Raw genomic sequence first — 11,374 nt, forward strand, 5'->3', positions numbered from 1 at the left:
CCCCCCCCCCCCCTTGAGTCAGGGTTTCTCTGTGTAGCTCTGGCTGTCTTGGAGCTTGCTCTGTAGTCTAGGCTGGCCTAGAACTCAGAGATCTACCCACCTCTGCCTCCTGAGTCCTGGGATTAAAGGCATGTGCCACCACCACCCGACTCAAGGAGTTATTTTTTAAAATGGACCCATATGAGAAATTGTGTATTTTTTTGAGGTTTATGAACTTTACTCTTGAGAATTTCATACATGTACAGAATGCATTTTGGTCAAATTTCCTTTCCATCCCTCCCAATTTTTCCCTTAGTCCCTCATACTGCTGTTCCTCCCCAACTTCATGTGCTCCATTTTAAACCCAGTGAAGCACTCAGGGTGTAGGACAACCTATTGGAGTACAGGCATCCCTGAAGGAAATCGATTCTCCCTTCCCTGCAACCATCAGTTGCTAACGTGTCCTCAAGTGATTGGTGAGACTTCCTGAGCACTCCCCACCCACGCTGGGATTTTGCCTACCTTGTCCTTGTCCAGGTCTTATGCTGCTATCAGCATAAGTGTCCAGTGACAGCTGCTATCAGTCCTTTCGTGCAATGGCCCCATCGTATTCAGCAGATACTGTTCCAATGCAAATATCCACTCTCTAGTTCTTATAATTTTTCTGTCCCCCCTCTCTTGTGATAATCCTTACTGTTTGTTTGGTCAGGGGTAGTTATACCATTTAGAGCTGAGAACTTAATTAAAAAGTGCTAAGACATACATGTAAATAAAGGCAAAATAAACTTTAAAAGGCAAAAAGGGACTATGCATTTTGCTTTTACACCCGTGCCTGCAAACCATACACCTGGTCTAACTGGGCATACTCCCTGCCTCTGAATGGGATGCTGATGGAGTTGATTGTTTCACAGGCTTTGATTAAGAACAGCTGGCTTGCATGGGGCCCCTAGAGATTACTCAAGCCTGAGAAGAAAGCAGCCCAAAGTTTATGAAGACTCGAGGCTTCTCAGGCACAGCACAAAGCACAGAAGGAAAAGCAGGACAATGAGGAGAACGTGTTTAGGGGAAAAGGCACAAAAATGCTTCTCAGAATTTGATGTTTGAAAAGGACTTGGCTCCCAACTCACACTGTCTGCCTACAAACACAGCTCTGTCCACTTGATCTACTATCAGTTTTCATGGGAAGCAGCTAGCTCGCCTTTCACCGTTAGAGAGAAGCTGTCTCAATTCACAGTGCTACATAACCTCACCCAGCGCTGAGAGATGTGAACAGAGAGTGAATCGCCAGACAGAGGGGTGTGCATGGCAGATTAAAGGGGACACTGGAGGTCTCAGAGGAAACATTATTCAGGAGTAGGGAGAGAATGAAAACAAATTGTAAATATAATCCCTAGAGTGACTTAAGGAAAATGTGCATCTATCACACCAAAAAAAAAAAAAAAAAAAAAAAAAAAAAAAAAAAAAAAAAAAGGCATTTGGTGAATGAATTAAAGGATGAAGGGAATGAAGTTCAAATGGATAACTCCAAATCCGAGATTACCCTTTCAAGCTTAGAGTGGAATGAAACATACTTGAAGATTTGAGAGACCTTTATCATTAACCTTTATCCTTCACTGTCTTCAGTAAAGTAAAAGGGAAAATAGGTAATAGTTAATACATTTTCCCTGCATTAAAAATAGTTCAGAGTTTCCAGATGGAAAGGGATGCTAGTGGTCCAATCATGTGAAGTAATAAAACACAACCAAAGTGGGGCAGAGCATCTGGACTCTATTCACAGACTATCATTGCACTCCTGTATAACTTGACTTTTGCTGAATGAGTTTGAATGAATGAGTTGATGAAAATATCTTAGAAACCTTTAAAGTTCCAAGGTTAAGGAGCAAAGCAAAAATGTGTACACAGAGGGCAAAAGAACAGATGACCTCAAGTAAGTAAGAAATTTATGATTAGTAAATGTCTCAACAACCATAGCTCCCCCTCCACAGTGTATGTGCATGTGCATGTACGCATGTGTGTGTGTGTGAGCATGTGTGCTTGTGCGTGCTTTTGAGAAGGCTAGTGGTCAATGTCTGCTGTCTTCCACCATTGTTCTCTACCTTCAGGTAGACCAGCAGTCTAATGAGCTGCAGGGATCCTTTGGTGAACTAATACAGACTTGTGCCTCTGGAATCAGCTTTATGTAATGCTGTGGATCGGGAACTCTAGGCAAGTGCCTTAGCTTTAATACTCAGCCTGAGGAAAGATGATTTTTCTCCCTAGAATTCATTACCCAGGAAAAAGATAAATCTTGTATGGGGGGTGGCTTGGGAGGACTAGAACAAAGACTTTCTACCTTATTTTAGAATAAAGGAACAAAGTGATTTTCATTTATCTGGGAAAAAATGTCCAAGGACAATCACCAATAAATGAACAACTAAGGGTTGGAGAGATGGCTCAGTGGGTAAGAGCACTGGTTGCTCTTCTGAAGGTCCTGAGTTCGGATCCCAGCAACCACATGGTGGCTCACAACTATCTGTAATGAGATCTGACGTCCTCTTCTGGTGTGTCTGAAGACAGCTACAGTGTATTATGCTGGACTGAGCAGGGCCGGAGCAAGCAGAGGTCCTGAGTTCAATTCCCAGCAGCTGCATGATGGCTCACGGCCATCTGTACAGCTACAGTATACTCATACACATAAAATACATAAATCTTTTTTAAAAAAGGACAAATAAATAAACATAAAAGGAAAATACAGTGAAATCAGTGAAAGCCAGAAGTCGCATACAGAGGAGCTAGAGGGCTGGAGATTGAACCCAGAGCCTCAAGCATGCTTGGCAAAGCAAGCTCTCCATCACTGAGTTCTATCTCCAGCCCCACTACTTCTTTTAAACTCACACCGTAGATCACTGTAGGTGTAATTGGGTACCTGCTCTGTTGAAATGTGGGGTCAAGCTCACAGTTTTTCTGGCCTCTCTGCGCCAGTTAGTAGGTCTTTACTGGGTTTTCATACAGCTCCGTTCCATACAGCTCGGTTAGTTGGTAAGGTGCTTGCTCAGTGGGCTTGAAGGTTTGCTTCCTGTCCTCAGTACATAAAACTGGACATGGTGGCACATGCCTGTAACCCCAGAATCTGAGAGGTGGACAAAGAAGGGTCAGGAAATCAGTATCATCCTTGACTACTTACTGAGTTCAAGGCAAGCCTGGGATATATGAGACTCTATCTCAACCAACCAACCAACCAACCAACCAACCAACCAACCAACCAACCAAATATCCAAACAACCAAACACCCCAAACCAACCAACAAACCAACAAACCAAACACCCTAAACCAAACCAAACCAATAACTATAATAGTCTTCATTCACAAGAACAGTATCATGTCAACAAGGAAGGCCTGTAAGTCAGTGTAATAACCAAGGCCCTCTTCCTGTTATCTAGGTCTTATCATGGAGGAATCACTCCAGAACTACTTCTGCAGATACAAGTTGGGTTTCTGTAACCAGAAAGTCTGAAAACCAAAAACCTTTAATGCTGACAGGATGTTCAACATGCCTCAGGTTTTGGAGCACTTGAAATTTCAGAATTTTGGATTGGGGACGTTCAACTTAGAGCTCTTGCTATTCTCAAATAAGGTTATGTTTGTTTTTATTGTTAATGATTATTGTATATTGATACAAGTTTAACGTTTTCATTGGTAAAAAATTTCTATATATTGATAGAAAATTTAAGGTTAATTTTGTTACAACATAATGTATGCGCATACTTCAATCCTTACATTGATGTTATGGCTATGCAGCTTACTTGAAAATGCAAGGTTTAATTTCAGTCCTTTTAATAGGTGGTGTTGCAAACAGTTAGGGATGGTTGAGAAATGCAAACTCATAGTCATGTCAGATATGAGTCTGGATACAGAAATATGCATCCTGGGTTGGACAGATAATAAATAACTAGAAACAATGTTAGATTGTTCAGATATGCTATGGATAGATGGTCTTCAAAACTTCAGAAACTCACTGAATAAGTAAGAAATTTATGATTAGATGTTTTTATTAATTTAAGGCCTTTTTGACAATGAGACATATCAGTTCCTGGCAGTACCCTGTTTGACTTGGAAGATGATCAGCATCAGAAAATCTCCATATGGAGTTGCTTCAATTGTGTCAAGCTAGCAACTGGGCAAAGAAAATGCCCTAACTTCATCTGCAGACAGAATACTGTTCAGAGAGGATTAAATGAACACGGGGAAGCTGACTGCCAAGCTCTGAAAGACAGAGTAAGCAAGTTCTTCATAATTCCTACTACACAAATATGTCTGTCAGATATACTGAAGATGGATGTCCCAACATTATAGTGATGATTGGGGACTGTCCAGATGGTCAGCTGTTTCTAACATTTCTATAAATCTTGGAAGCTGCTTACATGAACTTCCTATATACTCAGGTAATATTATTCCTTCTCAGGTGTCTGATGGGGTTGAAGACTAGATAGTCATAGTCTTACAATTAAACATAAGCTATAAAGGAACTAGGAAAATGTTTTATGATGTAAGGAGATGTTTTTAGGATGGTATACATAAATTATGAAGGTTAAAGGAAATTATAAATGAATGTTTTAAGGTTGCTAATTGTAAATCATGAAAATTAGAGGATTTAAATGCTTAAGATGGTAATGAAAAATAACTTAGATACAGAACTCTGAACTCACCAAGATAGGATGGATGGTGGAATACTTTATCTAAAGATTCCCAAACAGACTGAACTTTTTGAATGAAACTCTTACATAATAGTTTCCATTATTGTTTCATAATTATTCCTATCATATATTGTTTATTGTTTATTATTTTAAGAGAATGAGCCTTTTTATTTAGACAAGAGGGAAATGTAGGAGGTTGGTGCGGTGTATTCTAATTCTAAACACTGGCTCCTAAGGTCTGGTTGTGCCGCAACCAACAGATCCTCACATACACCAAGTGATGCTATGTAAAACTTGATCTCCAAATGAACTGGTTAAGAAAAAACTAGAGCTTGTGATTGGGCAGTAGAGGGAGACAGGTGGGATTTGAAGATTAAGTGAGAGGTGTCAGGAGAGAAAAAGGGAGAGAAGAAGATAGGAGACCAAGAGAGGAGGGAGCCTCTTTGTGAGGAGATGGACTATGAGCATTGTCTTAGTCAGGGTTTCTATTCCTGCACAGAACATCATGAAAAAGAAGCAAGTTGGGAGAGGAAAGGACTTATTCAGCTTACACTTTCACATTGCTGTTCATTACCAAAGGAAGTCAGGACTGGAACTCAAGCAGGTCAGGAAGCAGGAGTTGATACAGAGGCCATGGAGGGATGTTACTTATTGGCTTGCTTCCCCTGGCTTGCTCAGCCTGCTCTCTTATAGAACCAGGACTACCAGCCTAGGGAAGCACCACCCCCAATGCCTCCCTCCGCAACACTAATTGAGAAAATGCCTTACAACTGAATCTCATGGAGGCATTTCCTCCACTGAATCTCCTTTCTCTGTGATAACTCCAACTTGTGTCAAGTTGACACACAAAACCAGCCAGTATAAACATGTAGCCAGGAAAACCAGCAAGTAACAAGGGACATCATGGCTAGGAATAAATTAGAATAGCTGCAAACCTGCCCAATCTAGGCTTACAGCTTGTAAATAAAGTACCTGAATTATGTGTCTTTTCTATGGGCCAGCAAGAATTTATAATTCTTATTACAAAATTCTATGCAAATATGCCCAGGCCTCCAAGCCCCCAAATCTGACATACTTCTGCCCTCAAGCATTTCGGATAAGGAATACTTAACCTTAGTTAAAGGCAGCTTCAGGGCATGCCTAGGTAGCCTCCTAGTCATTTTCTATTGAGTCTTCTTGATTTAAGATCATCAAAGTCTACACACTGAGGATACACTATGTGCCACTCAGAATTACCCTATACAGTGGGGATAGTATAATAAGCGGTACCAAGTTATAAACTACAAAGCAGACCAGATCTTTGACTTAATGATGGTGTACACCTACTATTAGGTGAGCAAGAAAAATATTCATGAGCAGTAATGTGCTATACAGAGAATTAAAGTGGAGTGATGTAAGAGTGAGTGGGTGACTCAGATAAGGTGGCCCCTCTGAGGAGGCAACACTAAAGCTGACCACCTTTTTCTTGTTTCATCCTGTACGAGGGACAGAGGCAGGAGTTTGTAAAATTGTATGCTGTGTGTCATAATTCCTGGTTGAGATTACATAACCACAACACCCCCTCCCCCCAGAGTTCTGGTGAGCTAATGGGTCATCGTCAGAATTTATACCATCATTTTGCCTTGACTGGTCCATAGTCCAGTAGATGAAGTTCCTTTGACCCTTCTGTGGTTTGGCTGAAAACAATCCCTTGAATACAGAAGTGTGCAACTGTACCACCTAGCAGGGTCCAAGGCAGCTTGCAATTTATAATGGAATTATTGGGTATGAACAAATACAGAGTCTAGGAGGCAGGATAGAGACAGTTGGAAGTCCAGAGTCCCTCCAGCCTAATGAAGATCAGGCTCGAGCAGACGGGGGAGTCTGCCACCTGGGGAAGGAGAAGAGTAGCTAGAAAACCACTTACACCTTGGCAGATTTTCCTAGGACAGATGCAGGCAGCCAGGCCTGTACTGGATCTGCCTCTCTCACACCGCCATGATGGATGGGCTTGCAGTCCTGAGAAGGAGTCTTAGTGTGGACTGCTGCGAGGTGTTTGAGCATTACCCAAAAGATGCATCTTCAGCCAACTGGAAGCTTATTAGCCCCACTCAGTTCTGTGAGAAAATACTCATGTGTAATCAAATTCTCTTACTTTTTTTGTTGTTACTTTAAGCCAATTGATGAGAAGTATTCAGTTGAAGACGCAGCTCAGTGGGAAAGTGCTTTGCCTAGCATGTGTGAGCCTTTGAACTCCATCCCAAGCACTGAAACCAACAAGAACTGAGTGAGACCGAGACTCATCTTCTTATAAAATCACACATATGTGCTCATATATGTAGGCACACAGAGTTTCTGGTCACCATATTTCTCAGTATAGACTAGAGCATATGGTTCTTTCCTGTGATGTCCATGGGCTCTGCCATGGGTTGGTTCAGGCAAAGTTCATATGGGGAACTTGTCTGGTTATTTTTCCAATGTTTTATCCTAAAAAACAATTATTAATGTCACTATTGTTCTTGTAACACGTGGGGGGTGGGTCTGCACATATCATGGTGTGTGTGTGGAGATCAGAGGACAATGGTGAGGAGGTGGTACTATATCTTACTTTGAGGGCTTCCTGGGATTGACCTCATCAGGCTTGCATGGCAGTTGCCTTTACCCTCCGAGCCGTTTCACTGACCCATGCTTTCAAAGGTAGATAAGTCCTTTTCTTGTCCTTAGACTTGAAATATAGTCAGAGGACGAGGGACTGATAAGGAAAGCTTCACTATAGGAGCAAGCCCTGTTGGAGTCGGAGGAGAATCGTACTTTTGGAAGTGAGGCCGCTATGTCCTCTCCCTTCCCCCGAGACCTCGATCTATCAGTTGTCTTTATCAGCACACACGCATGGTCCCTTTCTTTCACTGATCTCAGTCTCAGAAACACACAGGATGTTTTTCTCTTGAACTGTCTTTCTGGGATCAGCTGAGTGGCCAATGCTAGCTGTGTGTTTTTCCTCTCCCTGAACTGGTAACAATGTCGATTTATATTAAATTTCATAAGGTTTCTCTTGTTCTCTCCCTCTCTCTCTCTCTCTCTCGTTGGTAGATTTTCCATCTTAGGACTTCATAGTTAATCTTGAAGACAAGCAGAGAGCTACAGTTGATGGAGAAGTGGCTGTATGCTGGAAAAAAATACGTAAATGGAGTGAGTCAGAGATGTGCCCTGGATGGGCCTGGGTCAGCGACTTGGCTGACAGTGGGACGGTGCATAGTCTGGGCAAGGTCACGACTCCCATCTGGGACAAATCAATCCCACAACACCAAATACATATCTACTGTTATAGAATCACATTGAAATAAACATTGATCATCGACCAGATAAGGGGAAGGTAGTTTAGAACTAAAAAGGAAAAAATCTTTGGAATTCTCTCTATTGCTCTAGGGAGGTTCCATGACTTGTCTGATTCTATTTAGAGTTGGCATTACTGCTCATAATTTAATTTCTCCCAGGCATAAATATATTTGATAGAGTCTACTGAATCACCCTGATGCCAAAGTGTAGAAACAGAGGGGAGACAGAGGGAGGCCTGCTTCCTCAGGAAGACCAGCCTTGCAAAGGCAAACAGATTTATTTGTCCTTTATTATTTTTTAGTTCTAGGAGTTGGTATTTTTCTCAGTTTTCTTATAGAAATAAAAAGCCACAGAGCCCTAGTGCAGACCAAATATAGACAGTGGGTTGTTTTTGTTACTACTCAGAGAAAAAGCACATCAGAAGCACTTCCGAATGGAGGATTACTTAAAAACCATTGGGGAGTTTTAAAATAGGAAAACCTCAGTAGCATTTCAGGACCAATCAGTGCACATGTGCTGGGTGTATGTTATGATGCAACATGCATGCTAGTATCATGGCTATTTGGACACATGTCCAACTAGTTCATTAGGTTAATACTTTAAGACATGGTAGGTAGGTGGACTTTATTTATATATTTTTGTTTATCTATCTATCTTTCTATTTATTATTATCATTTATATTTGCTCTGCTGGGGATGGAAATTCAGTCCTCTCGCATGGTAGGTACATACACTACCCCTGAGAAAGACCTCCAGTCCCTGGGTAGGTTTATCTTTTGAATGAAAAGTACTATTTATAGACTTACAAAAATACAACAGAGGTGACAGTGTTGTTTCTTGTTATGATATTAGATTTCTATCTTATTTCAATAGACTATGACATGAATAGGCGCAAGAAGGGCCTAACAATGCGTTGACCAACTGACACCAAAAGAATTCTGACCCCTGAGCCATTAGTTCCAGTCTGCTGAGTCACCACTAAGTAGTCCATTACATTTATTTATTTATACATCTCGTGTTGTGTTTCTGGCAGTTAGTACCATGTAACATGATGGGTGTTCACCGTCTGAGTCAGGGTTTATATTTCTGTGGTAACCAGAAACAACTTGGGGAGGAAATGTTTTATTTGGCTTATGCTTCTACACCACAATTCATCTTTGAAGGCAGTCAGGACAGGAACTCAAAACAGGGCAGGAACCTGGAGGCAGGAGCTGATGCAGAGGCCTTGGAGGGTGCTGCGTACTGGCTTTTCTCTTCATGGCTCACTCAGCCTGCTTTCTTACAGAACCCGGGACCACCAGCCCAGCGATGGCAGTATCCACAGTGGTTTGGACCCTCCCCCATCTATTGCTGCTTTATTGCTTACAGCCTGATCTTATGGAGACATTCTCTCAACTCAAATTCTCTTCTTTCAAGGGACTCTAGCTTGTGGAAGCTGACATAAAAGTAGGCAGCACATCTGTATTTGTGTTGAGTGAAATGCTAAGCCAAGGGTCTGAGCTAGAGGGAATGTGGGAAAGAAAAGGAAGAGAAGAGTGGTGTCACAGAGGGACATCCGATCATAAGCCTGGGAAACCCGACAAGATGTAGAGTACAAAGCGGAAGCCCCAACACAAACTGTGAACCTCAGGAATCAACTACACCAGCCCTGGCCCATCCCCTGCACCAAGTGTACTGCACTGATGCCAAATGGAAATGATGGGCAAACTGAGTGGAAAGGGGAGGAAAGAGGCACAGAGAACTAATACAATTTTGGATTGCTTTTCTTGTGCACTTTAAACTGCCCTAAAACAAACAAAAACAAACAAACAAACAAATCAACCCAGCAATAGAAAAAGATGAATCAAGATAATTTAGGTAGAAAACTGATTCTAACCAGAATAGGTCAAAAGGTAAATGAACTACTTTGTTTCCACAAACCGTGGGAAGGATTAAGAGAACCCACAGCTGGGGACCCAAACACTCTTTCCCATCTTCATGACAGGACAAGGTTGATTTTCTTCATCACTTCCAAACCATGGGCGCCAGCTCCAGGCACACAAGCTTTCAGCCTGGACACCGGAGGATAGGGCTCTTGGTTATCTAGTGCTTTCTTACAACCCTCCCCCATCACCCAAGGATGTGGCCGTCCTGGCTTTACCCAATCAGTGCAGCTGGAGTACAGTCTCCCATGAGTGTGGCTGTGTGCAAGGCAGGAAACAAGTTGACGGGATGGGAACCTACTACAGTGACACCGACCAGAGATGGCAGCACAGCCATGGGAGGCAGAGGTGGGTAGAGAAGTGCCACAGTCTTCTGCACGATTTGCAGAGGGGGCAGATGATGCTCTCAACAAAACAAGACAAAACAACAAAACAGACAAAAAAAGGAAAGAAAAAAAAAAGAGGCACTTGCCAAGCTTCTGTAAACTTTTATTTTCTGTTTAACGGGCCACTGCCAACACAGGCCCTTGGCTTCTGGATCATTTCTACAAAGTTACTTGTTGGAAATGTGGTGAAGGCAGAAATTGAACTATTTGTATGAGTAAATCATTGCCAGTCCATAAACAAAATACATACTGAAGCCTGTGTATTCAGACCTATGATGTTCTGAATAAAAATACATTTTATATGTAAAAACAAAGCATCCTCTAGAAGATAGTGGTCTAATAAACAAAACCGTTTGCATCTATGTTTACCCTAGACATGCATAGGTGTGTGAGACCCAGCGGTGCTCCTGACTCTTAACACAAAGGGGGCAGAATTTCTCAGTCCCGAAAGTCAAGCAACCGGAACTGCATATTTTAATCTTGATTTTGATACTTGATTCATTTTCAACTGTAATAAAGTATTATGCAAAAGTTAAAATAGCTAGTTTTTCACCAATTATCTGACAGAAACTCCAGGTGATTTGTTGGTTGCACTATAGCTGGGGATTAGAAGAAAATAATACTGTCCTGGGGTCGTGGCTCCTTAGTAGAGCACTTGCCTAGCATAGCAGAGGTCCTGGGCTTAATCCCCAGAGCAAACAGTTAAAAACCAAAAACCAACCCCCCCCCAAAAAACCCCACAAATGAAAACATACAAACAAAAGAACACTGAGGGAATAAGAAGAAAAGTGTAATACTTCCAAGTATAGGACTCTTGGCTCCAGCAGGGACAAGGCTATGACAGGGAATCTTGCTTCCTCAAATCATCCGACCTACCAAATCCTCCCTGTAGCTACTTTCGGGTGCATGGCACCTCCCAGAATTTGTAATGGTAACTAAGTTGCAAGTACGGGAAGCTTGAGATTCTCATGTGTAAGAACTGACCAAAGTGGGTTGTATAATGACCAATCAATCACCCAGAATCCTCTCCCAATGTGTGTTTTGGCACAAACACAGGGCATTCTAAGATTACACCAAATCTATACGTACCATCACACACA

The 11,374-nt window shown here is 41.9% G+C and overlaps 1 long non-coding RNA gene across 3 annotated transcripts in view; it reads left to right on the top strand.

Moving 5' to 3' along the window:
* The window catches only part of LOC116069607, a 71,362-nt gene that overhangs the window by 33,351 nt on the left and 26,637 nt on the right, over window positions 1–11,374 (top strand). The window contains exon 5 of one of the 3 annotated variants that reach the window (XR_004110063.1): window positions 2,082–2,187. The exons of the other annotated variants lie outside the window; for them this stretch is intronic. This is a non-coding gene — a long non-coding RNA (uncharacterized LOC116069607). Of the gene's footprint in view, window positions 1–2,081; window positions 2,188–11,374 lie in introns of those variants that run through there. 3 annotated transcript variants of the gene reach the window in all.

This window comes from Mastomys coucha, unplaced genomic scaffold, assembly GCF_008632895.1.
Source record: "Mastomys coucha isolate ucsf_1 unplaced genomic scaffold, UCSF_Mcou_1 pScaffold22, whole genome shotgun sequence".
In the NCBI taxonomy this organism is placed as follows: Eukaryota; Metazoa; Chordata; class Mammalia; order Rodentia; family Muridae; genus Mastomys; species Mastomys coucha.